General features: G+C 49.8%; 1 long non-coding RNA gene across 1 annotated transcript; it reads left to right on the top strand.

Annotated features, from left to right (window-relative positions):
- The first annotated feature begins 74 nt into the window (after nt 1–74).
- On the top strand, nt 75–5,103 carry LOC118023109. The gene is made up of 4 exons (XR_004682671.1): nt 75–154; nt 711–964; nt 2,242–2,378; nt 4,634–5,103. It is a non-coding gene; the product is annotated as an uncharacterized LOC118023109 (long non-coding RNA).
- The last annotated feature ends 957 nt before the right edge of the window (nt 5,104–6,060 follow it).

The following is a 6,060-nucleotide window of genomic DNA, read 5'->3' as shown; positions in this document are numbered from 1 at the left end:
TCGCCGTGCCCTTCGGGGCGTCCCGCGCCGCGCCCTCAGCAGCGCCCCCTCGGCGCGCCGGCCCGCAGCCGCCCCGGAGCGCAGCGCCGCCGTGCAGGCCCGGGGGGCGCCCTGGCCGCGCCCCCGCCGAGGAGCGGCGACAGCCCCCGGCCCGGTACAGGTGTCCCCGGCGGGGGGGGGGGGGGGGGCGCGCTCTGCGGGGAGGCGGCGGCGGCTTGGGGGTGGGTACGGCCGGGCGCTGATCATCGACAACCTGGAGAGGCTCCGGGGCCGAGCTGCGGGCCGGCGGGGGGAGCGGAGGGGGGCGGCGGAGCGGGAAGGGCCCGCGAGATCATCCACGTGGGGAGCCCTAGGCCTGGGGACGCGAGGGACAAATGATCCCGAAACCTTGGATCTTCTCCGCGAGCGGCCAACAGCGGGCAGCCAGCCCGCACAGCTCGGTGCAGAGAACCCGGTTCAAAGCCTGGCCGCTCACTCGCTTGCTGACCTTGGTCAAGTTACTTAACTCGTCGGTCTTTTCCCTTGTGTCAAACGGGGATAACGCACGGCAGTGTGTGGCGGGATTAACTGAGCTGGTGTGCATGAATTGCGCACCCTGCACTGCTCGGAACACTGCTGTCTCCTGCAATTCCCATTTGGGGGGATTGAAACTGACCCTGGGAGAAAGGCCATGATTTCAGAGACCGGAGCGCCATTCATTTCCATTCCAGGTAGCGTTCCTGGAGGCCAGGTTCCTGCAGGACAGGAGGCACGGGGCCCTACACAGGGAACAAGGACTGGAAGGCAAGCGCTCTGCGCTCAGACCACCGGCAGACAGACGCCCACCGGTTAAAGAGAAGCCGGGCTTGACCATGCTGGGGGCGAGGTCTCAGAAAGCCCCCTGGGGCTGAGCCTGGATTGGTCTACTGTCCTAGAAAGGGGAGGACAGTGAGTTCAGACAGAGCGGCCCTCGCAACCCAGAGAGGTGAGATGTACTTAGTGTACTAAGCCTTCACCTGCCTGGGAGCTGACGACATCATTGGGCTCGTTTCAGAGATGAGGAAAATGAGCCACACAGAGGCTGTGACCTACCTGCTCTGGGACCACTCCACTTTTCCCAAGCCAGCTCTCCTAATCCCCCATCTGGGTGCTTCCGGGAGGCTTATGTCTAACTCTGAGGACATAATGATAAAACCTTGGCCCAAACTGTGACACAGCCAAAGTTTTCCCAAGAGATGTCCTTCACCTCTGACCTGGATGTCACCCTCTTCCACAACTACTCCTCGTCTTCATCACTCTCCTTAAACTCTTCCTCCAGACAACAAATACCTCCTCTGAACCCCTTTCTCTCCTCCCAGCCCATCCCTGAGGCCAGGCCAGCCCCTCCATCACCACCCAAACCCGGCTGCATGAGTTTTGCCTTCTCTCTCATATCTTGAACCCCTCTGGCTGCCCTGTGTCCTTCCCCTCAACCTAGGCACACGCACGACTATGTTCTGATGTAGAAATGTGCTCCCTGGGCCAGAGGCTCCTCTCCGTATTCCACCTTCTCTCTCCCCTTTCTCATCCACGCTCCCTTTTAATGCCTGTGCTTATGCTGAGAGATCCCAAATTACGGTCCCTCGCGCTGGCCTCTCCCCTCAGTGCTGCCACATGGGCATCCCACACACACCTCACAGTCCACGTGGCCAAAATGGACTTCTTCACCTGCCATGAGACCACGCCAGCTTTCTCTCATCTGGTGGCACCACATTCACCTGACTGTCCAACCCAGACACCTGGGAATCCACCTCAGTTCTGGCCAATCCCCAATTCCTCTGGTTACAGTAGTGCTCCCTGTGTTCCTTCCCAAATACTTCTGCACCCCCACTGTCTGTTCAGGTCTGTACCGTCTCCCGTGTCCTACCCCCTCCCTCGTCTCTCTGGTTCTGATCCCATCAACTCTAGAAGACCTCACCTGACCACCCTCCTGGGCCTCCCTCGCCCTCTCCATCAAACCCTGCCTTCTTCACAGCACTTACACTATCCAAGACTATCTTGCTCACATGTCTGCTTTCTGTTCTGCGTCTCTCTCTCCATTATGATGTACGCTCCTCGAGGTCAGGAACTTACCCATCTTGTTTATAATTCTATTCCTATCATTTATATTAGCAGAGGAGGTGCTCGAGAAATCTTTGTTCAGTGAACGAATGCTCAGATCATCATTGTCCAATGGAAATATAATGTGAGCCACATGTGTAATCTTAATTATTTTTTTTTTAGGTAAACTCTACACTCAACATGGGGCTCGAACTTAAGACCCCGAGATCAAGAGTCACACGCTGTACCGACTGAGCCAGCCGGGTGCCCCTGTAATCTTAAATTTTCCAGTAGCCACATTCAAAAGTAAAAGGACACAGGTGAAATTAATTTTCATGATATATTCTATTTAAGCCATACGTCTAAAAGATTATTGTTTCAACAAGTCATCAGTGTCAAAGATATTGAGATATTTTACTTTTTTATACTAAGTCTTGGAAATTTTATGTATTTTACACTTACAGTATATCCTGTTTCAGACTAGTCACATTTCAAGCACTCAACGGCCACACATCGCAAGTGGCATCTATACTAGATTCATGGTTCTAGACTTATTCCTCCTCTCACACTGACCTGGCTCTAGTCGTGCTCTCTGCTAGCTACTGTAAAAATGGGTGTGATAGTAAGTCACTTACAAGCTTTTTCAAATGTCCTCAGAGAGTCTACCATGTTTCTAGCATTGTTCTAAGAAGTGGTCACACGAAGATGAATTATAAACACATCTTGCCCAAGAAGACCACAATCTGCTGTGAGAAAGGGATATGTAAACAATTTCCATAAAAGGCGTAAAAGATGTATGTACAGATTGCTGTAGGAACCACCAGTTCTGTCTGGAGGAGTCAAGAAAAGCTTCAGAGAGGAGGTGAGGCTTACGCCCAGACTTGAAGACCAAGTAGAAGCTGGCTGAGCAGACGAGGAAGGGGTGGGGCTTCCAGGCAGTGGAGACAACACTTGTGAAAGGCAGAAGTGGGTGGGCGCATGTCACGTGGTGAACTTCAAGTCATCTGCTCTGGTTGAAAATACCGGGACGTCATGCACCGAGGGGCTGGCAGGAGGTGAAGATGAACAGGTGACCTGGGCCTCGATCTCGAAGACCTCAAGTGCAAGGAGCATTTAATATTTACGAGTGGGAGAGCATACCATCTTCAGAGCCCTGCCTGGCAGCTGGTGTGGACCACAGTTTAGAAAGAGAAGAGACAGGAGGCAGGAAGGCCAACTAGGAAGCTAGGACAATGGTCCAGCAAGAGATGATGAGGACCGGAGCCAAAGCAATGCGAGAGAAGAAAGGGGGCACGTGAGAAAGATCTGGATAGGAATCGTATGGGGGGAAGTCAGGAGGCAGGGACTGAGCACAGGTTTGGTTTTGGACATGTTGGGTTGTCAGTGTCCATGGGGTTCCCAGGAGGAACTGTCTCATAGGCAACTGGGGATACTAGCCTATGAAACCAAGAGAGACACAGCCTGCAGATACAGATCTGGGGGGTCATGAGCCTGGAGGTGTGGCTGAATATCAAGGAGATGAATTCCCTGTCCCAGGAAGAGGGTAGAGACAAAGAGAATAGTAACAGACACCGCCAGAGAGGGGTCGGTGAGCCCTGACACCAGCAGAGTAGCCCAAGGGCATCTGAGTGCAATGGGAGAAGCATGCAATATCCCAACCCCAGGAGCTGTTCCCTCAGAGTCTGCAAGAGACCAAAGGCCCAAGGCAAAGCTTTGGGTGCTGTGATATACATATTGGCAATTTTATGATTTTCTTGATAACAATTTCTCTTAATCTGAAAATATGAGTGGTCAGAACACTTGTAGTCGAGGAGCCTGTTTGATAGGAACCCTCCCCAGAACCCTGCACAAACCCAGTGAAAATAATCTCATTCCACAACAGTACTGTACTGTGTAGACTCCAACGTGTAATTAAGCCTTGAACAATGCGGGGGGTGGGGGTGGGGTAGCCCCACCCTCCATGAAGTAAAAAATCTGTGCATATAACTTTTCACCCCCCGGAAATGTAATACTGATAGCCTACTGTTGACCAATAACATAAACAGTTGATTAATGCATATCTTGTATGTTATATGTATTCTACACTGTTTTTTTTTTTTTAAGATTTTATTTATTTATTTGACAAAGAGAGACACAGTGAAAGAGGGAACACAAGCAGGGGGAGTGGGAGAGGGAGAAGCAGGCTTCCCACTGAGCAGGAAGCCGAAAGCGGGGCTCGATCCCAGGACCCCGGGATCACGACCTGAGCTGAAGGCAGATGCTTAACGACTGAGCCACCCAGGTGCCCCGTTTACACTGTTTTCTTATAATAAAGTAAGCTAGGGAAAAGAAAATGTTAAGAAAATCATAAGGAAGAGAAAATACATTTATAGAACTGGGCTGTATTTATCCAAAAAGAAATCCACGTATAAGTGGATCCATGTAGTCCAAACCCGTGTTGTTCAAGGGTCAAGGGTTATTTCCATTAATATTATCTCTTTTAACCTTCACAGCAGCTCTCTGAAGAATAGAGAACCCGTGTTGTTCAAGGGTCAAGGGTTATTTCCATTAATATTATCTCTTTTAACCTTCACAGCAGCTCTCTGAAGAATAGAGAGAGCCCTTTATGGATGGAGAAACTGAGGCTCAAAGAGGCAGCATGACTTGCCCAAGGTCAAAAGGCTAAGAGAGAGGGTGAACCTGAATTCAGTCACTATACCCATGAATATATACCCAGTGACTGAGTCTAAGTCACTATACCCATGATGCCACGGCTAACCAAGCACCATGTTGGATGCCTTAGAAATGGCGGAGGGACACACTACAGATTTAGCCAGTTGACTCCTTGCTCAGGAAGCTGAGGTCTAGAGTTCTATTCCAGGCCGATCAGTAAGTATTAAATTCCCATCTTGAAAAAGAGTTGGATATGACTTAAAAGGTATTCGGACAATAAAGTCGTTTGGTTTTTTTAGTTTGTTGTGGGTTTGTTTATGTGTATGCTTTTTAGGAGCATCAATCTTGCAAGCCATGAAGACTAACATCGTAGCTATGAAATTTGACTCAAAGCTTCCTGGAAGCAAGCAAAAATAGACCCATGGAGATACGTACCATTCTCTGGTGCGTCACATTGATTCGGAATAATTGACGGATCAGGAATTCAATTGAAGTAGCTCTCACCATGCCCATTTCTGCCACGGAGGGGAAGTGAAAGCAGAACATGAGGGAACTTGGTCCCTAGGAACTAAGAAAGGATGTCGTGGGCGGGGACTGAGGGTAGCACAGAATAACTCTTCTAAAAGAGTAAAGTAGAAGGCAGCCCATAGGTCTGCTGGCCCCCAGTCCCAGAGCTCTTGCTCTTTACATGCTTCAGTTTTGCCCTTTGTAATCCTTCCCGTAAAAGTTGTGTTTATGTTTTTATGAAAGACTGCACACTCTAGATGAATGTGCAAGGGGTAATCAAACTGATTTGTGGGGTGAATAGGGACAGGACAAATAACCTGAGAGTGACCAGGGTAAGTCTGCTGTGCCTTAGTGGGTAGATCACTTGGATCCTGTCCAGAGAAGGCACCAGACAGTGATGAGGCCCCTCAGAGAAACACTAAGTTACTCTGAACACTAAGTCACACTAAACACTAGATTTCTCTTTGGTAACCATGAGTGCCCTGACAAGGGCTGCAGTTAGTGATGTGGATATTTTGGGGTGATGACAGCTGTCTGTCCAGCACCTAGAGCTGATGCCCAATAAATGTTAACTGAAGAGAAAAAGGGGAGAGGAAGAAGGGAAGGTGGGGCTTAAAAAAAAAGGAGGTGAAGAGCTAGAGGGAGAGGGAAGGACAAAAGTCTGTAGGAAAGTGCTAAGAAAATAAAATGAAAGGAGAGATGAAGTTAGGATATAAAGTGTTCGTCAAAAGGTCTAGAGCAGTTGCCAGATGAGGTCTGTACCATGGCCCTGGGTTTCCTAGCAACCAAAGCAAGGAGGGAAACATAATAACATTCACAGTATCCATAGGATAAAAACAGATC

Source organism: Mirounga leonina, unplaced genomic scaffold, assembly GCF_011800145.1.
Source record: "Mirounga leonina isolate KUSES-001 unplaced genomic scaffold, KU_Mleo_1.0 Mir_178, whole genome shotgun sequence".
NCBI classification, from domain to species: domain Eukaryota; kingdom Metazoa; phylum Chordata; class Mammalia; order Carnivora; family Phocidae; genus Mirounga; species Mirounga leonina.
Note: the sequence above shows the minus strand (reverse complement) of the source record. Positions and strands in the feature narration are given on the sequence as shown.